General features: G+C 36.8%; 1 protein-coding gene and 1 pseudogene across 3 annotated transcripts in view; both read left to right on the top strand.

Annotated features, from left to right (window-relative positions):
• CRACDL (CRACD like) overlaps positions 1 to 26,325 on the top strand; it is a 255,354-nt gene that overhangs the window by 14,834 nt on the left and 214,195 nt on the right. The window lies entirely within an intron of this gene.
• Positions 21,245 to 22,106, top strand: LOC122745613 (annotated as a pseudogene).

Below are 26,325 nucleotides of genomic sequence, written 5' to 3'. Positions count from 1 at the left end.
AATAGAGATTTTACTATTTGTACTACCTATCTCATAGGGCTGATGATCAAAAAAGAGAATATACATAAAGCACTTTGTATTAGAGTGCTAAAGAAATGTAAGCTACAACATATTACCCATCCTAGAGGTAGCTAGATGGTTCAAGAGATAGAGTGGTAGGTCTGGAGTCAAGAAGACCTGAGTTCAAATCCAACATTAGACACTTACTAGCTATGTGTCCTTGGACAGGTCATCCAGCCTCTCTTTACCTCAGTTTCCTCAGTTGTAAAATGAAGATAATGAGAGCGCTTATTTCCCAAAGTTGCGAGGATCAGATGGGATATTTGTAAAGTTCTTAGCATGGTACTTGGCACATACTACACATTTGATAAATGCTGATTTCCTTCCTTTGTTTCTTCCTTTTTATCAAAAAAGGGGAGAGAGTATTGGGGCTTTTTGTCTTGTCTGACAGAACAGAGGGCAGCTATGTGGACCAGTGGACAGAGTTCTGGGCTTGGAGTCAGTAAGACCTGACTTAAAATCTGGCTATGTGTACCTAGGCAAGTCACTTAACCCTGTTTGCCTCAGTTTCCTCATTTGTAAAATGAACTGAAGAAGGAAATGGCAAATCACTCCAGTACTTTTGCCAAAACAAACAAACAAACAAACAAACAAACAAACAAACTGGAATGGGGGAACAAAGAGTCAGACCAGATTGAAAATGACTCAACAACGACAAATCCACCAGAAACTAGAGGGTCAACTTTGGAGTCCAGGAAGAACTCAGTCCCACATTGGATATGTACTGGCTGTGTGACCATTAGCAAGCTGCCGAGCTTCTCAGAGCTCATAGGCAGTGACTTAAGACTAGGGTTAAAAACTCTGATTTGGGAGCAGTTAGGTGGTGCAGTGGATAGAGCACTGGCCCTGGAGTCAGGAGGACCTGAGTTCATAGCCGGCCTCAGACTCTTAACACTTACTAGCTGTGTGACCCCCCAATTGCCTCACCAAAAAAACAAACAAACAAAAAACCTCTGATTTTAAGAACTTTGGGGGGAGTCATGAACCCCTCGGCCAGTCTGCTGAAGCCTATGGATCCTTTCTCAGAATAATGCTTTTAAATGCATAAAATAAAAAAACATAGCATTACAAAGGAAACCAATTATATTGAATAAAGTCATTAAAATATTACCAAGAAATTTGTAGACTCTAGGTTAAGAACCCTTTGTAAAAAGACTATCACTTGGGGCTGCTAGGTGGCGCAATGGACAAAGCACTGACCCTGGATTCAGGACAACCTGAGTTCAAATACGGCCTCAGACACTTGATGCTACTAGCTGTGTGACCTTGGGCAAGTCACTTAACCCTCATTGCCTCCCCAAAAAAAGAAATCTATTGGGGCAGCTAGATGGCGCAGTGGATAGAGCACCGGCCCTGGAGTCAGGAGTACCTGAGTTCAAATCCAGCCTCAGACACTTAACACTTACTAGCTGTGTGACCCTGGGCAAGTCACTTAACCCCAATTGCCTCACTTTAAAAAAAAAGACTATCACTTGCAGAACTGCTGCTGCTCTGCATTGGCACTGGGAATTTTCTCACTCTGAGATCTCTCTACATTGATGAAATCATAGATCAGGACAAAAAGTAATTCCCTGGGCAGATTCTGAGGAATGGAAGCAAGGTGCCTCAATGTCTGCTGGCTGAACTAACCCGTACTAACATGTTTGTAGAGAAGCATAAAGGTATCATTCTCCTAGGAATGACTCATTAACCCATTATCTAACCTATTTTCCGACTAGTCAGATGGGGACTAGGACTTTTGCTCCCATTCCTATCCAGAGGATGGGGTTTGGGAAAGCAAAGGTTGAATGGGGGGGGGGTGTAGAAAAGGGAGGAGGGAAGGTGGTCCCTAGACAGACTTCAGACTCAGAATAGGGCCAGAATGCTGATCAAGACAATTTGTGAATAGATTTTAATTACCACAGGATAAGAACTCTGTGTTCTATAAACTCATCAGTTTCTGTACTTTGGGTTCTTTTTGTTTTGTTTTGTTTTATTTTTATTTCATGTCACCCATGGTTTCGGGGGAAAAGTTCCTGAGGAAAAAATCCCAACCTGAAAGCAGATGAATTAGCCATAGTAGGCCAAGATAGCTAAGAAGCTCAGCATGTTCTCAGAGGCCAGCTACGAAAATGGTCATCCCAGTTCCCTGAGCCAAAAAAGGGATAAGCCAGAGATTGCTGATTCCTTCCTTTCTGGGCCAGGCTACCCCAACAGCTGTACACTTCCCATTTGCCAAAGTGACTATCCTGTCTGGTGACAGAAAAATCAGAATCACGTGATTCTAGGGCTGGAAAGTACATTCAGAGATCAATTGGTCCAACCTCTTTATTTTATAGATGAGGCAGTTAAGGCCCAGAGATGTTAAGTGATTTGCTCGGGGTCACACAGCTACTAAAATCTTGCATTCTTATATTTACATTGGTAGACAGGGATCATACCCCATGAAAAGAATGGAAATAAGGCAAAAAGAGCCCTTTGATCGCTTAAATAGGCATAGCCCACCTAACACCATTAATTGGGTCTGTAAAAGCATGCTAATAGATGAAACTGTATTGAACAGGGCAGTTTAGTCCCAGGAGCAATTTTATAAAAGTAAAAATGAAACTACAGCAGCAGTAGTTTGCATGATTGAGATCAAAAGAGATCTCCTTCCAATTCCTCATCTTGTTGGGGTTTTTTGTTTTGTTTTGTTTTGTTTTTTGCAGGGCAATGAGGGTTAAGTGACTTGCCCAGGGTCACACAGCTAGTGAGTGTCAAATGTCTGAGGCGGGATTTGAACTCAAGTCCTCCTGACTCCAGGGCTGGTGCTCTATCCGCTGTGCCACCTAGTTCCCTACCCCACCTCGTCTTGTTGTTGAATCGACTCAGGGCTCTTGAGAGTGTCTTGGTCGTTGAGGATGGTGAAAAAACGTGGTAGAAAGTAGCCTTTCAGAGGAAGAAGGTACAAACAACATGGTGGAAAATATGACTCAGGACGAAGGAAAGAAGCAGCCAAGTAGATGGAAGGGCTAAGCCTGGAGTCAGGAAGACCTGACTTCAACTCTTGGCTCAGATGCTAGGTGTGAGATCCTGACTGGGCAAGTCACTTAACTTCATTTCCTCTCAGTTTCCTCAACTGTAAAATGGAGACAATAACCACATCTATTTTGCAGTGTTATCATAAGGATCAAATGAGGTAATATTTGGAAAAGCATTTAGCACAGTGCCTGCCACATAGTAGGTTTTATAGAATAACAATAATAAGAATAGCTAACATTTATATAGCACTTAATATGTTCTAGATATGTTAAAATTATTCTCTCATATGTTCTTCCCACAGCACTGAGAGGTAGGTGTTGTTATTATCTCCATTTTATGGTCGAAACAGAGGCAAAGGTTAAACTACTTGTCCAGGATCACACAGGTAGGAAGTAGCTGAGGGTGGACTTGAACTCAGGTCCTTGTGACTCCAGGCCCAGGGCTCTATCCACTGTGTCACTTAGCTGACCCCAAATATAAAAATGCTTATTTCTTTTTTCCTTTCCCCTCCAAAGCTTATAGATTATGTGGTAGCTTCATACATGTATATTATGCGTATGCTCTTCTAAAAAAAGTTTATTATGTTTATTTTTTAAATTAACAAGCATTTTAAATATGAATCTGTCACTACCATTATATCCTCTCCTCCATTGATCAAATTAAAGAAAGAAAAATAAAGCCTTCAAAACAAAACTGCATACACTAGCAAAATAATTTTCCTCATTAGTCATCTTTGAAAATATGTCTCCTGCATTTTAAGTGTATCACCTCTGTCAAGAGGTGAGTGAGATATTTCATCTTCATTCTTTTGGACTCATGGTTTATCATTGAGTGGTTAATCAGGTCTCAAGTTTCTCAAAATTATATTTCTCCATTCTGTTATTATCATTGTATAAATTATTCTCCTAGTTCTTTTTACTCAGCATCAATTCATACAGGTCTTCCTAGTTTCCTCTGAAATTGTCTATTTCACCATTTCTTGTGGCAAAATAGTATTCTATTATATTAATATTCTACAATTTGTTGTTGTTCACTTGTTTCAATCATGTCTGACTCTTTATAACCTCATTTGAGATTTTCTTGGCAAAAATACTTTCTTTTTTTCTTTTTTTTTTTTTTTTTGCGGGGCAATGAGGGTTAAGTGACTTGCCCAGGGTCACATAGCTAGTAAGTGTCAAGTGTCTGAGGCTGGATTTGAACTCAAGTCCTCCTGAATCCAGGGCCAGTGCCTTATCCACTGCCCCACCTAGCTGCTCCTTGGCAAAGATATTGAAGTAGTTTGCCATTTCCTTTTCCAGCTCATTTTACAAATGAAGAAACTGAGGCAAACAGGGTTAAGTGAGTTGCCCAGGGTCACAGAGTCAGTAAGTATCTGAGGCCAGATTTGAACTTAGGAAGATGCATCTTCCTGACTCCAGGTCTGTTGCTCTATATACAGCACCACCTAGCTGTCTTAGAAAACTTTTTTTCATATAATTGTTGATAACTTGGATTTCTACCTTTGAAAATGATCAGTTCTTATCTTTGATCATTTATCTATTGGTGAATGTCTCTTACTTTTATAAAATTGAATTAATTCCTAATGCATCTAAGATTTAAGACCTTCCTATGAAAAACTAGATAAAGTCTTTTCCCCAAGTACCTGCTTCTAATTTGTTCATGCAAAATCTTTTTAACTTTTGTAATAATCAAAGTTTGTGCAGTCCTCTCCTTCACTTGTTTAGTCATGAACTCTTACCCTACCCATAGTTCCAACGGGTAATTAATTTCTTCCTTGCTCCTAGAATTTGTTTATGAAGGTAACCTTTATGTCTAGGTTAATTATACCTTTGGAGCTCATTGTGGTGTATGGTGTAAGGTGCTGATCTAAAACTAACTTCTGCCATACGACTGTCCAGTTTTCTTTGCAATTTTTGTCAAATAAATGAGTTCTTACCCCAGTAACTAAGCTCTCTGGATTTGTTGAGCACCATGCTATGATTTTTGTTGTTGTTTTGTTTTGTTTTATTTCTGTATGTTGTGGACCTAATTTGTTCCACTTATCTCTCTTATTTAACTAGTCATTTTAATGATTGCTACTTTATAGTACAGTTTGAGATTTGATACTTATAGGACCTCTTGCTTGTCAAGTTTCATTTTTACCATTGGGACTCTTAATCTTTTTTTTCTCCATCTGATTTTATTTTTGTACATCTATAAAAGTATACTTTTATGAATTTGGTGCAATTTTGAATTAGTAAGTTTATTGAGTAAATTTATTGTAATTTTATTTTATTCACCCACCCATGAGCAATTAAAATTTTTTCCAATTATCTGTATTTCTGCAAAGAATATATTGCAGTTATAGTCATATAGTTCCTTAATGATAGATATAGTTTAAAATATTTTATAACTTCTGTAATTATTTTGCATGGAATTTCTGTTTTGGGCTCTTCTTGCTGAATTTCATTGATTATATACAGAAATGCTGATGATTTATGTGGATTTTAAAAAATATCCTGCAACCTTATTGAAGTTATTATTTGTTTCAATGAATTTTTAATGTACTCTTTAGGATTTTCTAAAGACCATCATATCATCTGTAGAAAGTGATAATTTTGTTTCTTCTTTGCCTGTGTTTATTTCTTCAATTTCATGTTCTTGTCTTAATGCTATAGTTAGCAATCTAGTACTATTTTAAGTAGTAGTGGTAACAATGGGCACCCTTGCTTTACCACTGGTCTTTTTGGAAAGACTTCTGACTCTTCTCTATTTCATATAATGTTTGATGATGGATTTAGAGAAATGCTATTTGCCATATTAAGGTGTGAGATTTAAAATTGGATATACGAGCATTAAATTCCCCCTCTTAACTTTTCCCATATATATATATATATATATATATATATATCTCCCAGACCATTAAGAAAAAGAAGCCTCTGAGCTTTAATCAGTGAGGGATTAGTTTTTATTGCTTGGGAATTAATTAGACAACAAAAGGTGTTACCAATTAGGGAAATAGGGAAGTAGAAATACAAATGAATAATCTTAGATTTAAGCTTAGTCTATTTTCCTTTATAAAACTCACTGAATCCCAAACTGCCCGCCAGGCCGAGAACCAGCACACCCAAAGCCGAACACAAACCGCATGCGCCGCCACGGCTAAGTTGAAAAGCTAGAAAGAGTGAACTTCCGTTCCTCCCTCAGTTTTCAGCTGGCATGCTGGAAGTTCGTTGCGGTCTCCTCCCCAAAAGGGAGGTCCTTCAAAAGCTGCTTCAGTAGCATGTGCTCAACTCTCAAATGATTCAGCTAAAACTTGTGTTTTTTACCACAAAGGAAAGGTCTATTTATTCCTGTTTAGAGCTTATATTTCTAAAGTTTTGCATAGAAACAAGTGTTGGATTTTTTGAAAACCTTTTTAGTGTCCAATAATATATTTTTGTATTATTAACATAATTTATTTTATTCATAACTTTTCTTTTGCTGAACCAGGCCTTTATTCCTGGCTTAAGCCCAATATATTCATAGTGTATAATCTTTCTAATATATTATCACCTATTGCTAATATTTTGTTAAAATTTTTGTCTTAATGTTATCAGGGATATTGGTCTGTGGTATTATTTTTCTAGTTTGTCTCTCCCTGGTTTAGGTATCAAAAACCATATTTATAGCATAGAAGGCATTGTATGGATCCCTCTTTTCTCATCACAAACAGATTGTATAGTATTAGAATTAATTCTTTTTTGAATGTTTACTAATAATAATACTAACATTTATATAGCACTTTAAAATTTATAAAACACTTTACAAATTTCACTTTTTATCCTTTCAACAACCCTGGTAGGTAGGTGCTATAATTACCATTGCCATTTTACAGATGAGGTAACTAAGACAGATAGAGTTTAAATGATTTGCCCAGGGTTACACAGGTAGTATGTATCTGGGGCCATATTTGAATTGAAGTCTTCCTGACTCTTGTATACCATTGTGCTACCTAGATAGGTAGAATTCATTTATAAGTCTATCTGGTTCTGTAATTTTTTTCTTTGGGAGTTCTTGTTTGATTTAAATTTTTTGACAGTGAGTTATTTAGACTATTTCTTTTCTTTGTTCATCTAAGTATTTTATATTTTTATAAATTTTCTTCTATTTCCTCTAAGTAATCACTTTTGTTAACATATAATTGGCCAAAATGGTTTCCTCTTTTGTTGTGAGTTGTCCTTTTTTCATTTTTTTATGTGAACAAGGTAATTTCCCTCTCTTTAAAAAAAAATCAGTTTTGCTCTTTATCAATTTTATTAGTTTTATGCATACGCTTATTAAAAAGGGACTTGGAACTCATTCTTTATTGTGAACATTGAATAACCACAAAAGGAATGGAATAGACTACATTATATTAATTCAATAAACCATTAGCTACTGATGCTAGATTTCAGAATCAGCTGTCTATACAGTCAGACCCTTAATCACTTATCTAAGAAGTCAGTATTGACATCAAATTACAATAAAGGAAAAAGGTGAGAAAACATTGTATACAAATAAAATGGCTCCAGCCTGACCTGTTTACCTAAGCTTTTCATTCTGAAAAATAGGAAAAGATGTTCCCTTTAATTGTTGCCCTTTCCAGAAGTTTAACTGATCTAACACGCTTAAAACAACGAGAAGGCCAAAAGAACTCAGAAATTACCTGAGCCAACAGTTTATTTCTCTGCCAGTTAGAAAAACGAGGCAGGCAAGGGCAGTACCGATTTAGAATATAAGTTCATTTACAAAACAGTACAGAGAAAGAAGGCTAAATATTATGAGATGTGTTATCTCAAAAAAAATGACAAAAAGCAGTGGGAAAGAAAACAGACTTGGAAAAACTTGGTTTGAGACTCAGATCAGATTATTAATTAATGATCCCAAGATAAAGTTATAGAGGAAACTAGGAGTAAATAGTGATATTAAATGGGGAAGGGAAGAGAATTAGCATTTATAAGCACTTATTTTATTCCAGGCAGTGGACTAAGACCTTCACAACTGTTATCTCTTTTGATCTTTACAACAACCCTGGAAGGTAGTTGCTATTATTGTCATTTTAAGTAGAGGTAACTGAGGCAGACAGAAGTTAAGTACCTGCCCATGGTCACATAGCCAGTAAATGCAGAGCGGAATTTGAACTTAAGTCTTCTTAACTGCAGGTCCAGTGATGTATCCACTGCATCACCTTAGCTGCCTCTGGAACAGATCTCTCCTTATTCAAATAACAAGCAGCATGGTAGAGCTCTGCCACTTAATACTTATGTGATCTTGGGGCAGTTTACATAATTTTCTGGGCCTCAGTTTCCTCATCTGTAAAATGAAGGGAATAACCAGATGACTTTTTTTTAATACATTTTATTTTATTTATTCACTCTACCATCCCACATTTCACATTATATCCCACATTATATCACAGAAAAAATTCCAATACAAAGTTCAAGTTGGATCAAATGCTAAACAGAAAATGTCAGTGCCATTAATACAGTGAATGACAGAAAAGTTACAATAAGGAATATGAATGAAATGCTGGCTTCCCTGCAAAATTGAAAGCAGGTAAGATCCATAAATGTTGATTCCAATTCTTCACATGAGTGCATGAATTATTAGCCAAACACTACCAGATTCTCCTCTCATGAGAGCCTGATCCCACATTTCTTAACAGAGGAATGCTGATTACATTACAAAAAGACAGGAACACAGCTTGTATCATTAAAAAAAAAAAATTCTTAAAGGCCAGGACTGTTTCAGGTTTTTTTTATCATTATTATAATCAGACAGTGTCTAACACATAGTTTAAGATCACAGATTTAAAGCTGAAGAGATATTGAAGGTCATCTGAGGGGCAGCTAGGTGGCGCAGTGGATAGAGCACCGGCCCTGGAGTCAGGAGTACCTGAGTTCAAATCCGGCCTCAGACACTTAACGCGTCCTAGCTGTGTGACCCTGGGCAAGTCACTTAACCTCAATTGCCTCACTAAAAAAAAATAACATTTGGATCAAGTGGATCTGGGTTCAAATTCCAGCTCTGCCACTTAATACTTATGTGATCTTGGGGCAGTTTACATAATTTTCTGGGCCTCAGTTTCCTCATCTGTAAAATGAAGGGAATAACCAGATGACTTTTTTTAATACATTTTATTTTATTTATTATTTTTTTTTAGGGTCTGATTATAATAATGATAAAAAAAACCTGAAACAGTCCTGGCCTTTAAGAATTTTTTTTTTAATGATACAAGCTGTGTTCCTGTCTTTTTGTAATGTAATCAGCATTCCTCTGTTAAGAAATGTGGGATCAGGCTCTCATGAGAGGAGAATCTGGTAGTGTTTGGCTAATAATTCATGCACTCATGTGAAGAATTGGAATCAACATTTATGGATCTTACCTGCTTTCAATTTTGCAGGGAAGCCAGCATTTCATTCATATTCCTTATTGTAACTTTTCTGTCATTCACTGTATTAATGGCACTGACATTTTCTGTTTAGCATTTGATCCAACTTGAACTTTGTATTGGAATTTTTTCTGTGATATAACTAAAATTTTTCCTTATCCTCTGCCTTCTGAGATTCCCTCTCTCTGATTAGCTTTGCTTTCTCAAACCTCTGTAGTAAAGATTTTAATTGATGTAATTGTTTGCTCTGTTTTTTTGTTCTGCTTTGACACGTTATATCACCATAACCTTTTATCTTTTGCTTGCAATTGTTTCTGGTGTACTTTTATTTCTGGTTCACATTCTACATGTTTCTTTTTCATTACTTTTTATCAGGTGATATGATATTTAAATTTTCTATTATGCATACTGGCTAGATATTCATATAATCTTCTAATTTCTTTTTGCAGATCTTTGATAGTTGTGTTGAACTTTTCTTTTTGGTAATGGTATTTGATTATTAGCCTTAGGAGTATTCTTAGATAGTTCCTTCTTTGGTCCTTACCAAGGTAATAGACACAGCACAGACCATTATGGACAGATTTGGAAATGTTTTTACTCTCAGTATCAAATATTGTGAGATAGTTTGTTCAAGATACTTATACTAGCTTATTCTTATCTGTTAATTGATCTTTTAGTTGGATTCATCAAACTCAAAAAAAGCTTTTCAAAATTCCATTCTAAGTATCTCCATCTCAATCTCCAGTGAATAGTGTTGGCCTTGTTATGAGGAAGACCTGTATTTAGGTCTGACACATACCTAATCCCAAGCAAATAAGTTATTCAACTTCTTAATGCTCTTTCTCAGGCAACTCTCTAAACTTTAAGTTGTAGAGAAGTTTCATGTCTGTACTAACGGAAGAAATTGCTTCATATGAAATTATCTTATGAAACCACATGACTAGCCCTAACCTCTACCATTATTTAACCTGATAGAAAAAGTTAGCAGTGCATAAAATGTAGAATGCAAGATTTGGTATCAGGGAGAAATGTGTTCAAATTCTACCTTTTAGGATAGTTCCAGAAAACCCCAGGAAGACTTATCTGAACTGATACAAAGTGAAGTGAACAGAATCAGTAGAACATTATACACAGGAATCACAAAATTGTAACAATGGTCAACTACAAAAAACTTAGCCACTCTGATCAATACAAAGATCTAAGACAATTTCTAAGGACTCATGATGAAAAATGTTACTAACTACCTCCAGATAGAAAATTGATGGACTCTGAGTACAGACTGAATTGTAGTTTTTCCCTCTTTCATTATTTTTCTTGCTTCTCCCCCCCCCACAATATGGCTAATGTGAAAATATGTTTGCATGAGTTCGTATTTATAATGGATATTGTATTTCTTGCTTTCTTAATGGGTGAGGGAAGAGGTGGATGGAGAGAATTTGGAACTGTAAAAATAAAATAAAATTCCACCTCTCAAAATAACTGGCTATATAGATTCTAAATTTCTCTGGGCCTCATTTTTCTCATCTATAAAGTAGGGATAATGATATCTGCAATATCCACCTCAAAGGTCACTTAAGGATTTCAATTAGACGATATATGTCAAGACCACAGCAAACCTTCAAGCATTATGTACATTTCTCTTATTATTAGAGTGAAACACAGTCCTTAAGACTTTTCTCCAAAAAAAGTGTGCCAATGCAAGTGTTAAGATTCAGTCAAGCTATCAGCAGGCATTTATGGGGTACCTATTATATGTTCCAGGCTCTATAGGAAGGACTAGAAATACAAAGACAGACCTTAAGGGGCTTACTTCCTTTTGGTTTTTAAAGATTGGTTGATCCATATAGCCACAGAGATAGCACTTTTTATGATCCTCTGATTATCAAAATCAAAATAATTCATGCTTAGAAAAGTATCTGGCATATAGGTGTTTAATAAATGTCTGTTGATAGATTTATTTACTAATATTTGTATGTATGGTTTCCTCTTTAGAGGTCAGGGGCTGTTTTCATTTTTGTTTTTTGGGTTTTTTTTTTGTTTGCTCAGAGCCTGGCACATAGTAAGCATTCAATAAAAGCTCATTCATCTTAGTTGAATTGCTAATTGAATGGAGGTCCACAACATGATAAGTTCTCCTCTGGGGAGATCCATGGCCACTGAAAAAGAGATCAGCCTAAGGGGAAAGTTAGGTGGCACAGTGGATAAAGCACTGGCCTTGGATTCAGAAGAACCAGAATTCAAATCCAACCTCAGACACTTGATACTTACTAGCTGTCTGACCCTGGGCAAGTCACTTAAACCTCATTGCCCCGAGAGAGAGAGAGAGAGAGAGAGAGAGAGAGAGAGAGAGAGAGAGAGAGAGAGAGAGATCAGTCTATTATAAACAGGGGAAAAAACAATTGGATAATAAAAGACATGTTTCTCAAGTTATATACTGATGGACAAAAAGCTAACTGAATAATTCTGTCAACACCCATACCTCGTATAGGCACTACAGATGGACACTGAGCAGGGCCCATAACTGAACAGATGGAAAAGATGTATTAAATCTCATCTGACAGATTTTATAGCATTTTCAGTGACCCTAAGTAGATGTTACCTGTAACCGAAGCCAGGCTTTTAAACATCAATAAACTCTCAGTGACAAGCAGAGTAGCATAGTGTATATAGTGTTGGGTTTGAAGTCAGGAAGACTACAATTCGCGTCCTGCCTTTCATTATTACTAGCTGTGGGACCTTTAACTTCAAGTAACTCCCTAGGATTTATCTGTTCATATTGACAGCTTGATGGCAAAGTAGATAGAGCATTAAGCCTGGAGTCAGAAAGACCCAAGTTCAAATCCAGCCTCAAACACTTACTATCTCTGTAACCTTGATTAGGCAAGTCTGCTAACCTCTGCCTCAGTTTACTCAACTGTAAAATAAGGATTATAACAGCACTTACATCTCAGTGTTCTTTTGAGAATCAAATGAAACTTATGTGCTGGTGTCTTATGTAGTAGGCACTATACAAATGTTTATTCCCTTCCCTCTATCTACTATGTCATATGTGGGTTGCAATCTGAATTGGTATGTGGAGATCCTATGCTAGCAGTTCTCCACTATGATGAAATCACAGAATTCTTTCACATTTGCATAATCTTCTAGTGAGTATCTTTGGCTCCAAGTCACGGGACACATAAAATCTCAGACAAATCAAAATCACAGGTGACCCAAATGGCAATGAAAGGGTAAACAGGCTGTGATGAGCTAGTTTGCAAAAAGTAATGTAGACATCAGAGTTATGTATGACATGGAAAAGACTGGACGTGTAGTAAGATCAAGTGTTAGTCTGATGGCCATAAAATATTTTAAGATCCAGAGAAAGGATTCTGTCATGTTGGGCATATCCTCCTTGGAGCAATCCAGAATAGATCTATTACAGAAATCGAATGGGTTTCCTCAGGAGACAGTGGTTTCTCCTTCATCGGAGGTCTTTAAGCAAAGGCAAGATGAATGACTACTTGTTGGGTTTGTTGATTTTCAGGTATGGGTGGAACTATATGGTCCTTGGTATCATTTACAACTCTGAAATTTTGTGTTTCTGGAAAATATATAAGGCCTTGGATAAATTTGCTTAGGATGAAAAAGCATATACGAGTTACAATCTGTTCTGGCTTAAGGAGCATCTACTCTTGTATCATGGATTCATTAAAGCATTAAAACATAAGGCCGTTATCACACAGAGTATATATACCCAAATATGACCTACCTCCAGGACAGATTACTTGTGTTTTGTTTTTATGAAAAGCTTGCATTTCTTTTCAGTGAAATGCAAATCAATAAATGATTTCTAATGTCTGGTGAAACTAAATTTAGAGGAGAAGTATTTCATTGGTTAATATTGTACCATCCATAACATTTTTGTTTTAATTTGTGATTTCATCTGCAAAGGAAACTCCTAGTGAGAAAATCAGTTCTACCAAAGCAGATCAATACTTTCTTTCTTTGCACCTTAGGATCTTAGAAAGTTGTCTAGAGCACTGAGAGTTGAAGATTACTGCTGTACATGTCAGAGGTGGGACCTAGGTCTTCCTGACTCTTAGGCTGACTTTCTCTCCATACTACCCTTATGAAATTGTCAAGCTATTTACTTTCCTTATAATTTGTTCTTTTTCAAGATTCTTCTTTTGAGCATGGTGCTTCATCGAAGCATCATTCTACTAAAAAATTTTTACCAATAAGATAAATTTTTTTTTTCCTGAGGCAATTGCGGTTAAGTGACTTGCCCAGGGTCACACAGCTAGTAAGTGTGAAGTATCTGAGGTCAATTTTGAACTCAGGTCCTCCTGAATCCAGGGCCGGTGCTTTATCCACTGCACCACCTAGCTGCCCCCAATAAGATACATTTTCGAGAAGATTGTCCAGGACTTCAGTCAGAAACTTCACAGGTATCATGTCTATGTTAAGACTGATGAAATTAATTTTCTTGTTCTTCCCGGAAAAGCAAATTCTTTGACAAAAAGATTTCCATTTGCTATTTTCTTGGCTTGCCTACAGTTCACTTTTTTTTTCCTTTGTCTAAACCAGCCCCACCTTACTGATCTTGACCATGAAGCCTTCCTTCCTTTTCATAACTAGAAACAAACTATAAATTTTAAAGTAATACATCAGACCCAAGGCTAAGTGGAACAGCAAAAAGTCCATGTACAGACTACTAGTTATGGCCTTTTATAGGAAGGTGAGTGGGACTCAAAGGAGATAAAATGATTATGAATGCCTTAAAAAATTGAACAATGCTGCACACTTTCTTCATGATTTACTTTTTTCCTTGGCAGCTTTATATTAACTCCTAGCAGTCCTCTAGTGATTGGGAATGTGTAAGAAACAGGACTTAGTTAATATTCTATATATTTTTTTCATGAGTCACAATTGATAAGCAATAAAATTTAGGAAAAAATATTTATCTTTCTGCCACTGTGAACAGATTTTGTGAATAATTATTGGGAATTCAGGTATTTGGCAGATTCCAAAATACCAAGCTAAACAGATTACAATATTTTATGATCAGCAAGGAAAATGTTGTTCAAACAGGATTATGAGAAAGGGAAATGTTTTTTACTGATATAAAGAACAGGCAATGTGACTGTAGCATCAAAATGCTACGCTGATAGTTGCAACTGTAGCTTGGTATCTACAATCACAGGCTTGATAGTTTTACATGCTATTTTTCCAGATTGTATTTCTCAGCTAAAGGTTAATACCCAGAACATTGTCAGTATTTTAGACAAATAATTGAACCTGACTGTGGGTAGCGAGAGTATGAGGCTGTCAGAAAATAGGGCCCTTTTAGCATCTCTAGCAGCTTTAAGTGTAGAATATATCTCCTATTTCATCTCTCAGAGGACATTGTGATATGCAGTCAGACCATAATTGAAACAAATTCTGATAAAGGACTCTTTGAATTGAAAAGAGAATAAATTAAGGGGTAATTGTTTGTTTTACAAAAGCATCCTTTGCTTTACCAAAGGATTTCTTAGCAGTATCCCTAGTGTTTTTAGAATTTTACTCAGTTAATGAATATTTGAAATACCTGTTTAGAAGGGGCTCTTCTATTTTGTAGAGTGAGGTATACCTGTAATTGTTCTTATGGGAAACAAGACTTCACCCACCATTCTAACCATACTGGATGAGTCTCAGATCTTTTGTCTAGAACAGACATTAGATATTCCAGACCTGCTTAATTTGAAATAAATTTTTAATAATCCCTGACATTTAAAATTAATATGCTTAGGAGAAAGGTAGTGATTTGCCTTGGAAATACCATTTCTATACTCTAACTTAACACCCCATTAGATGCCCTTATCTCTTTTTTGTCCACTATTACATCATGTCTCTTTATTTTCTTCATTATATTTCCTTGTCATTTTTTGCCATTCTTAAATATTAAGTTTTTAGGGTTTTAGATTAAGACTTGGAAAGAGAATTTAGAGGTCATCTAATCTAACCTCTTCATTTTACAGATGAAGAAACTTCAACTCCAAGATATAAAATGACCTGCTAGTGGTCGTACTGGTAAGCAGAGAGCTAGGATTGGAGTCCTAGGTCTTCTGACTCTAAATCCATTTTTTCTGTCCTATCTTTATTAAAGGAACAGAGTATATGTTTAACTTGCTTAATATTATACTCAGTAAATATGCTCAATAAATGCTTTTGATAATTCTTTTGGAACATAAGTAGAGACAATTAGTACGTGATGATAAATGATATTTTATCAAATAATCTTTAATTACTTTGTATTTATTCTCTTTATATTTATTCTGTATTTATATGTGTATATATGCATACACACATATTTATACATGCACATTTTTGTCACCACCATTAAAATGTAAGCTCTTGGTAAGGATTGATTCATTCTTTTTATCCCCAGTGTCTAGACTAGTGTCCAAAACATAGTAGAAAATTTAAAAATGCTTATTGTTTTATAAGAGTAGCTGATGAAATCCTCACAAAACCTTTTAAAGATGCAAAAAATTTGGCCAGCATTTTGCAGCGTGGAAACTGAGTCATTGAAAAAATACCACTCAGCATTAAATCCTATTCTAGCTCCTAGTTCCAAATCCAGTAGTATCCTACATGAATAATAACTCTAATATCTCGATACTCTGTCCCTGGGTCCAGCAGAGAGACTCTTTTAAGATGCAAAGGGAAAATGTGTATGGAACATCCTAGCTTACCATCAAAAAAGAAACAGGGAATAGGAGAGCCTTATCAGAGGGCATGAGGTCTTCTCAGATTTTATATACCTGCTTTATTCTGGTTCCCTGGTGGCTTGCTTCTATCCTGGATCTCTCATTGCAGTTTTAATAGCATCTGTCTTCAGGTTTCAACCCCACTTGTATACTGTTTCCATTCTTGTGTTCGCTTTTCCCATTGTGAACCTTGAGAAGACTCAGATCAATTTGGACCCCTTCAAGCCATGGGAACATCATTAATCATTCCTTTCCATACACTAGAAGAGCTTGACTAGAATATTCAGCTCAGTAATGACATCAAAGCATACTAGTCGTGGCTGAATCTGAAGGATGTTTTATATGATGTGTGTATGTAAAAATATCTCAAATTTCTATAATACTTTAAGATTTATTAACTGCTTTCCTAATAGCAGCTCTGTAAGGAAAGTAGTACAAGTATTATTATTTCCATTTTACAGACTGAAAGAGGTTAAGTGTGGTGTCCATGATCATGCAGCTAGTGTCAGGGTCAGAATTCCTTCTCAAGTCTCTTGATTTCAAGTCCATGGCTCTTACTGTTACATGGTGCTACCACTAAATCTCTCATATTTTATATCTTTGGGTTAGAACCCTTTGAGTATATTTTTAGAAACTGTTCTTGCTTGTTCACCATGTGCTACAGAAATTAACTAAAGTATTTAAATATTTCCCAAATATCATCTGTTCTTCTTTTCTGTCATTATTAAATAATTATTTCAGCTTCTGCAGTACCATTAGAATTAGAATAGTTTAAAACCATCAATAAGCATTATCTGTAATGGGGATAAGCAAGAAGCCTTCCCAGTTAGATTAAGGGTGAGGCAAGGATGCCCATTATCACCACTATTATTCAATATCGTACTAGAAATACTAGCTATAGCAATAAGAGAAGAAAAAGAAATTGCAGGAATTAGACTAGGCAATGAGGAAACAAAACTACCACTCATTTAAAAAATATTTATTTATTTATTTAGAATTTTTCCCTACCTTACATGTAAAAACAAATTACAACATCAATTTTTTAAATTATAAGAGTATTTTATTATTTTCCAGTTATATGTAGAGATAGTTTTCAACATTTGTTTTTATAAGATTTCTAGTTTTAAATTGTTCTCCCTCTCTCCCTTCCCTCCCCCCTTTCCCAAGACAGCAAGCAATCTGATAAAGGTTATATATGTACAATCACATTAAACACATTTCTGCATTAGTTATGTTATAAGAGAAGAATCAGAGCAAAAAGGAAAAACCTCAAAAAAGAAAAACAACAGCACTAAAAACAAAAGAAATAGTGGGGCAGCTAGATGGCGCAGTGGATGGAGCACCGGCCCTGGAGTCAGGAGTACCTGAGTTCAAGTCTGGCCTCAGACACTTGACACTTACTAGCTGTGTGACCCTGGGCAAGTCACTTAACCCCAATTGCCTCACTTAAAAAAAAAAAAGAAATAATATGGTTTTATCTGCATCCATATTCCACAGTTTTGGGGTTTTTTTTTTTCTGGATTTGGAGAGCATTTTCCATCATGAGTCCTTTGGAACTATCTTGGACCATTGTATTGCTGAGAAGAATCAAGTCTATCACAGTTGATCAACACATAATGTTGATGATACTGTGTATAATGTTCAAATCTGGCCTCAGACACTTGACACTTACTAGCTGTGTGACCCTGGGCAAGTCACTTAACCCATATTACCCTGCAAAAGAAAGAAAGGAAGGAAGGAAGGAAGAAAGAAAAGAATTAACAACTTAAGAAAAGTTGCAGTATGTAAAATAAATGCACAAAATTATCAGCATTTATATATATATATACATATATATATATATATAACCAACAAAGTAACTGTAAACAATATAAAACACTTCGGTGGCTACCTGACAAGACAAACAAATTACATAGTTACAAAACATTTTTCATGCAAATAAAGTCAAATCAATTGGAAAAATATTAATTGCACATGGATAGGCTGAGCCAATATAATAAAAATGACAATTATATTTAAAATTAATTTACTTATTCAGTGCCATATTAATCAAAGTACCCAAAATTATTTTATAGAGCTAGAAACAAGTAATAACAGAATTCATCTGGAAGAACAAAAGGTCAAGAATATTAAGGGAATTAATGAAAAAAATGTGAAGGAAAGTGGCACCAGTACTAAATCTCAAACTTTATTATAAAGCAGTAATCATCAAAATAATCTGGTACTGACAGAAAGAGAGAGAGAGAGAGCGAGAGCGAGCGCAGTAGAATAGATTGGAAACAATATATAATAGGTATTGACCATAGTAATATACTATTTGATAAACACAAAGATACAAATCTGGGGACAAAAACTCACTATTTGACAAAAATTATTGGGAAAACTGAAAAACAGTTTGGCAGAAACTAGGAATAAACCAACATTTCATACCATATACCAAGATCAGGTCAAAATGTGTACATCATTTAAACATAAAGGGTGATACCATAAGGAAATTAGGAGAGCATAGAATAGTTTACCTGTTAGATCTATCAGTAAGGGAAGAATTTATGACCAAAGAAGAGATAGAGAGCATTAAGTGTTGTAAAATGGATAATTTTGATTATATTAAATTTTAAAAGTTTTTGTACAAACAAAACCAATGAAGCCAAGATTAGAAGGAAAGAAGAAAACGGGAAATTTTGTAGTGAGTTTCTCTGATAAAAGTCTCATTTCTCAAATAAAAAGAGAACTGAGTCAAATTTATAGGAATATAATTTATTCCCCAATTGACAAATGGTCAAAAGATATGAATAGGCAGTTTCAGATGTAGAAATCAAAGCTATCTATAGTCATATGAAAAATACTCTAAATCCCTATTCATTAGAAAAATGCAAATTAAAGCAACTCTGAGGTACCACCTCATACCTGTCAGATGGGCTAATATGACAGAAAATGAAAAGGATAGATGTTGGAGGGGATGTGGGAAAATTGGGATGCTGACGCGCTGTTGGTAAAGTTGTGAATTGATCCAACTATTATTGATAACAATTTGGAGCTATGGCCAAAGGGCAATCAAACTGTGTATACCCTTTGACTCAGCAATACCACTACTAGATCTGTATTGCAAAGAAATAAAAAGAATGGAAAAGGACCTATATGTAAAAAAAAATATTTATAGCAGCTCTTTTTGTGGTGGCAAAGAATTAGAGATTGAGCAGGTGTCCGTCACTTGAAGAATAACTGAACAAGTTGTAGTATAGGATTGTGATGGAATACTGTTGTGCTATAAGAAATGATGAGCGGGATGTTTTCAGAAAAAACCTTGAAAGACTTGCATGAACTGATGCTGAGTGAAGTGAACAGAACCAGAGCATTGTTCCTAATAACAGCAATACTGTACAACGATCAACTGTGAATGACTTAGCTATTCTCAGTAGTACAAAGGTCCAAGACAGTTCTTAAGGACTCATGATGAAAAATGCTATTTGACCTCCAGAAAAGGAACTGATGAAGCCTGAATGCAGATCAAATCATGTTTTTTTTTTACTTTATTATTTTTTCATGGTTTTATCAGGTCTGTGTTTTCTTCTACAACATGACTAATAATGGAAATATTTTTGCATGACTGCACATCCATAACCTATATCAAATTGCTTGTTGTCTTAGGAAGTGGGGAGAGGTGGGATGGAGGGAGAAAATTTTGAACTTAAAATTTTAAAAAACAAATGTAAAAAATGTTTTTTCTGTGCAATTGGAAAAAATAAAATATTTTTAAAAAATTTGTTCTAGTCTCTCTCCTGACCTCTGGTCTCATAAAATTGACTGCTCATTGTACATTTTAAACTGACTGTCCCATAAGCATCTTTAAATCCCCATATCCAAAACATTATCTTTCCTCCAAAACCCATTCTTCTTCTGCACTTCCTTGTTATTGTCAGAGGTGCCACTATCCTTCCACTCACCCAGATTCACAACCTCAGTGAATTTTCAAGTTCTTATTCAGTCATCCCATATATCCAGTCAGTTGCCAAAGTTCATAATTTTTTTCTCCACTTTATTTTTTTTTTTGGTGAGGCAGTTGGGGTTAAGTGACTTGCCCAGGGTCACACAGCTAGTAAGTGTCAAGTGTCTGAGGCCGGACCTGAACTCAGGTACTCCTGACTCCCAGGCTGGTGCTCTATCCACTGCGCCACCTAGCTGCCCCTTCACATCTTTTTTTAATATATATCACCTCTTCATTTATACAACCACCATTCTAATTCAAATCCTCATCTGCTCCCATCCTTCCTATTGTAGTAACAGAACATTTTTCTTTGTATTCCCAGAGCTTAGCACACTGTGGAGCACAAAGTGACCATCCAATAAGTCATTGTTGATTGATAAAGCAATTCTCTAGGACTCATCTACTTATTTTACTTGCTGTTAGACAATTCTATTATGCTTCCCTTATTAACTCACTATTCCAGTCTTCACAGATTGTCCCAAACCTTTTCATCCCTCCTCATATCTCCCATAGTTCCCCTCCACCACAGCCTCAGCTGAGAATCTTGTCCCATATTTTACAGAAAAAAATGAAGCCATTTTCTGTAAGCTGCCTATTTTTTCCTCTTCCTCATCTCCTATCACTCAGATACCTTCTGCCACTATCTCCTCTTTTACCCATTTCTCACATGATATGGTGACCATTTACTCCTTAACAAGGTGAACCCTTCCATCCCATCTCCTCCAACAGATATCCCCCTCTGTCATCCTTATCTATTACTTATTTTCAATTTCTCTGTCTACTACTCCCTACAAACATGCCCATGTTTACCCCATCCTCAAAAAAATCTTACTTGATCCTTCTGACCCCTTTATTTATTTGTTTCATTATTTACCAATTACGTATAAAAATGAACATTAATTTTTTTTTTACAATTTTGAGTTCCACATTTTCTCTTTCCCTCTTTTCCCTTCTCCCACCTTAAGAAGGCAAGCAATTTGATATGGATTATACATGTGAAGTCATGTAAAACATATTTCCATATTAGCCATGTTATACAAAAGAAAATACATTTCTACTTTTAATGAACACCAAATGGCGGATGACGCTGGTGCTGCAGGAGGAGCTGGAGGCCCCGGGGGCCCCAGAGTCGGAGGCCAAGGGGGCTTCCGTGGTGGCTTTGGCAGTGGGGGCCGAGGTCGAGGTCGGGGCCTAGGCTGCGGGGCCCGAGGAGGAAAGGCTGAGGATAAGGAGTGGGTTCCTGTCACCAAGCTGGGCCGCCTCGTCAAGGACATGAAGATCAAGTCTTTGGAGGAAATCTATCTTTTCTCCCTTCCTATTAAGGAATCTGAGATCATAGATTCCTTCCTGGGGTCTTCATTGAAGGATGAGGTTCTGAAGATCATGCCTGTTCAGAAACAAACTAGAGCCGGACAACATACCAGGTTCAAGGCTTTTGTGGCTATTGGCAACTACAATGGCTGTGTTGGTTTGGGTGTCAAGTGCTCCAAGGAAGCAGCCACAGCTATTCATGGTGCTATCATTCTGTCCAAGCTGTCCATCATTCCTGAGACGTGGCTACTGGGGGAATAAGATTGGCAAGCCTCACACAGTGCCCTGCAAGGTCACTGGGCACTGTGGATCTGTTTTGGTGCGCCTGATCCCCGCCCCTCGAGGTACTGGCATTGTCTCAGCTCCTGTGCCTAAGAAGCTCCTGATGATGGCTGGAATTGATGACTGCTACACTTCTGCAAGGGGCTGTACTGCCACTCTGGGCAACTTTGCTAAAGCTACCTTCTATGCCATCTCCAAAACATACAGCTACCTAACCCCAGACCTGTGGAAGGAGACTGTGTTTACTAAGTCTCCCTATCAGGAATTCACCGACCATCTTGTGAAGACTCATACTCGGGTATCTGTCCAGAGGACCCAGGCAGCTGCTGTGGCAACCACATAAGATGTTTTTTTAATAAACATTGAATAACTGAACCATGCCTGCTAAAAAACAAAACAAAAACAACAACAACAACAACAACAAAAAGAAAATACAAACAAAATCCAAGAAAAATAAAGTTTTAAAAAAGTATTCTTCAATCTGCATTCAGAGTTCATTAGTTCTATCTCTGGAGGTGGATAGCATTTGTCATCATGGGTGCATTGTAATTGCCTTGGACCCTTGTCTTGATCAGAGTAGCTAAGTCTTTCATGCTTGATCCTCCTTACAATAATTCAGTTACTATGCACAATATTCTCCTGGTTCTGCTCACTTCACTTTGCATGAGTTCGTATAAGTCTTACCATCTTTTTTGTTCATTCTGTTCATCTGGCTCATCATTTCTTATAGCACAATAGAATTCCATCATAATCATATACAACAACTTTTTCAGTCATTCCCCAATCGATCAACCCCTCTAACTATTGTCTCATATCTCTTGCCCTTTATAGCTAAATTTGAAAAGACCAAAGAGTTGGTTTACAATAAGGTGCCATGACTTTCTCTCCCCTCACTCTTTTCTTAACCACATGACCTTGTCATTTCACTGAAATGGCTCTCTCCAAAGTTACCAGTCATCTCTTAGTTGCTATATTCAATAGTGTTTTCTCAATCTTCATTCTCTTTGACCTCTGTTGTAGCCTTGATACTGTTGATCACTCTTTTCTCCTTGATACTCTCTTCTCTCTAGGTTTTCAGGACATCTTTCTCCTGGTTTTACTCTTCCCTATATGACCACTTCTTCTCTGTCTCCTTTGCTAGGTCCAAGTGATACCCTCTAACCATAGGCCCCTCATGGTTCTGTCCTGGACCATCTGTTGTGCTCCCTCTATACTACTTAACTTGGTGATCTCATCAGCTCCTATGGATTTAATTACCATTTTTATACTGATGATTCTCAAATCAACCTTCAGTCTCTCTTGATCTCCAATTTCACATCTCTGACTGCCTTTTGAACATCTCAGACTAAATGTCCAGTAGATGTTTTAAGCTCAACAGGTCCAAGACAGAACTCATTTTCTTCCTAAACCCTTCCCCAGTCCTACGTTCCCTCTTTTTTTTTTTCTTTTCTTTTTTTTTTTTTTAGTGAGGCAATTGGGGTTAAGTGACTTGCCCAGGGTCACATAGCTAGTAAGTGTTAAGTGTCTGGGACTGGATTTGAACTCAGGTACTCCTGACTCCAGGGCCGCTGCTCTATCCACTGTGCCACCTAGCTGCCCCTCTACGTTCCCTCTTAATGCAGAGGGCAACACCATCCTCCCTGCCCCTCAGACTTGCAACCTAGGAGTCATCCTTGATTTTTCACTATCAATCACCTCCCATATCCAATCTGTCGCCAAGGCTTGTCAGTTTCCCCTTTGCAACATCTTTTGAATATCCCCCCCTTCTCACCCTGAGACTCCACTGCTCTAGTGCAGGCCTGCATCCCCTCATGCCTGGATTATTACAATAGCCTGCTGGTGAGTCAGCCTGCCTCATGTCTTTTCCCACTCCAATCCACTCTCTATTCATTTTCTAAAACTGATTTTTCCTATAGTGTAGGTCTGATCAAGATACCCTCCTACTCAATAGACTCCACTGGATGCCTGTTGCCTCTAGGATCAAATACAAAATGTCTGGTTGGCATTCAAAGCTCTCCATAACCTAGTCCCCTCCTACCTTTCCAGTTGGCTTGTACTTTTCTCTTGACCAAATACTCTGACTCAGAGACATTGGCCTCCTGGCTATTCCACAAATAAGACCTTCTATCTGTAGTATCTGGGCATTTTCTCTGGCCGCCCCCATGCCTAGAATGCCTTCCCTTTCTCAACTCCATGTACTTGGCTTCCTTGACTTCCTTGGAGTTCCAAGTAAAATCTCATATCTTGCCAGAAACCTTTTCTAACCACTCTTTTTTTTTTTTTTTTTTGGTGAGGCAATTGGGGTTAAGTGACTTGCCCAGGGTCACACAGCTAGTAAGTGTCAAGTGTCTGAGACCAGATTTGAACTCAGGTACTCCTGAATCCAGGGCTGGTGCTCTATCCACTGCGCCACCTAGCTGCCCCTCCAACCACTCTTAATTCTAGTGCCTTCCCTTTGATAATTCTTTACTCTATCTTTTCTATAGCTTGATTGTACATATTGGTTTGGTTGTTGCCTCCTCCTTTAAATTGTAAGTTCCTTGGGGCAGGGACTATCTTTTGCCTCTTCTTGTAATTTCAGTGCTTAGCATAGTACCTGTCACATAATAGGCACTTAATAAATATATTGATTCATCATAGAGGCATTTCAGTTTGAGGGGAGGGAGTTGCTGAACCAGGAATTTTCCAGAAATCACAAATCCTTTTGTGTATTTGCAGAACCCATTTTGTTAGAATTTTTTGTTCTTTAGTCATTTCAGTCATGTCTGACTCTTCGTGACATTTTGGGGTTTTCTTGGAAAAGATACCAAAGTGGTTTGCCATTTTCTTCTCCAGCTCATTTTACAGATGAGGAAGTTGAGGCAAGCAGGGTTAAGTGACTTGCTGAGGGTCACACACCTAGTAAGTGTCTGAGGCAGATTTGAACTCAGGAAGATGAGCCTTCCTGACTCCAGGCCTGGCCCTTTATCCACTGCTGGTTTTTGTAAGAATAAAGAATATTAACTTACTATAGTTTGCAAGGTATAGTTAAACAGAGAAATGAAATGTGATGCTACTTTTAAAAAGAAATAGAATGTCCAGATTTTATGCCACCTTAACTACAGATACTACCTTAACTGAGCATTTATTGTTATTATTATTTAGTGTAAATTCTGATTTTAACTTTGGGTCAGCTACAGAATTTCCAGTTTTAGAAGGCATCCCTAGGGCTAGGCTGTGCCTTATAGCTTTCAGATTCAAAACTCTTGGGCCATGTCAGCTTAGTTCCTCAGAAGACTCCCAGATTTCTCTTTTCTGGATATAACTCAAGAGAATGCATCAAAGCAGGGATTCTTCACCTTTTTATGTGTCATGAATAGTATGATGAAGCCTATGGGCCCCTCCCCAGAATGTCTTTTAAAAAAAAAAACATAATTGGAGGAATTTCCAAATTGCAGTTAGAAGTCAGTAGAAGGGAAAAGGATCTATTTGTATAAAAATATTTACAGCAGTTCTTTTTGTAGTGACTAAGAATCGGAAATCAAAGGGATGCCCATCAATTGGGGAATAGCTAAACAAACTGTGGTATGTGATTGTTATGGAATATTATTATGCTATAAGAAATGACAAGCAGGATGATTTCAGAAAAATCTAGAAAGACTTATATGGGCTGATGCATAGTAAAGTGAACAGAACCAGGAGAACATTATACACTGTGAAAGCAATATTTTTTTGATGAAGAACTGTAAATGACTTAACTATTCTCTACAATAGTTATCCAAGACAGTCCCAAAGGACTAAAGATGAAGCATATACTATCTCCCTTGAGAGAAAGAAGTGATATTGACTACAGATTGAGGCATGCTATTTCTTACTTTCTTTCCTTTTTTCTTTTATTCAAATTTTCTTATACAAAATGAGTAATAAGGAGGTAATGTTTTACATGATTGCATGTGTAGAGCCTACTTACTGTCTCAGTGAGGGGGAAGGGAGAGAGGGGTAGAATTTGGAACTCAAAACTTTCAATAAAAATGTTAAAAGTTTAAAAAAAGAAGTCAGTGAAAATTAAAATGTAATTTTTCCATCCAGTTTCATGGATACCCTGCAATCTATCCATTGACCCGTTAAGAAATTCTACATAAAGAGATTTCTGGGGACTCTGAAAGTATCTTCTCTTTTTCTCCCTTTGATGTTCTTTTACTCTTCCCTATGGTAATTTGGTATGATCAGAGCAGAAAGTCCCCCCAAATATAGAATACACATAGACAGTCCCTTTTTTCCTACTTTCCCTTCCAAACAGGATATGCTGATTTGAATGACAACCTTGCTTTCTAGGAAGGAAACCCTATTTCTTCTCCTCTCTTGTGTTAAAAGAATAGGTAAAATACACTGTTAATTCCTAATATTAACAGAACACTAAACTCAAGTAGCAAAAATATAGCTGCTTAACGAAATAAAGAAAAAAATATTTAAAAATAATATAGCTGAAGTTGCACAAATGAATTTTCCTATGCTTCTATACTAACCAGAATTTTTAAGTTTCAGGGAACAATTACCCTTGCTAGCATTCATCCTTTGATTCA

Source organism: Dromiciops gliroides, chromosome 3, assembly GCF_019393635.1.
Source record: "Dromiciops gliroides isolate mDroGli1 chromosome 3, mDroGli1.pri, whole genome shotgun sequence".
In the NCBI taxonomy this organism is placed as follows: domain Eukaryota; kingdom Metazoa; phylum Chordata; class Mammalia; order Microbiotheria; family Microbiotheriidae; genus Dromiciops; species Dromiciops gliroides.
This window is presented reverse-complemented; position numbering and strand designations above follow the sequence as displayed.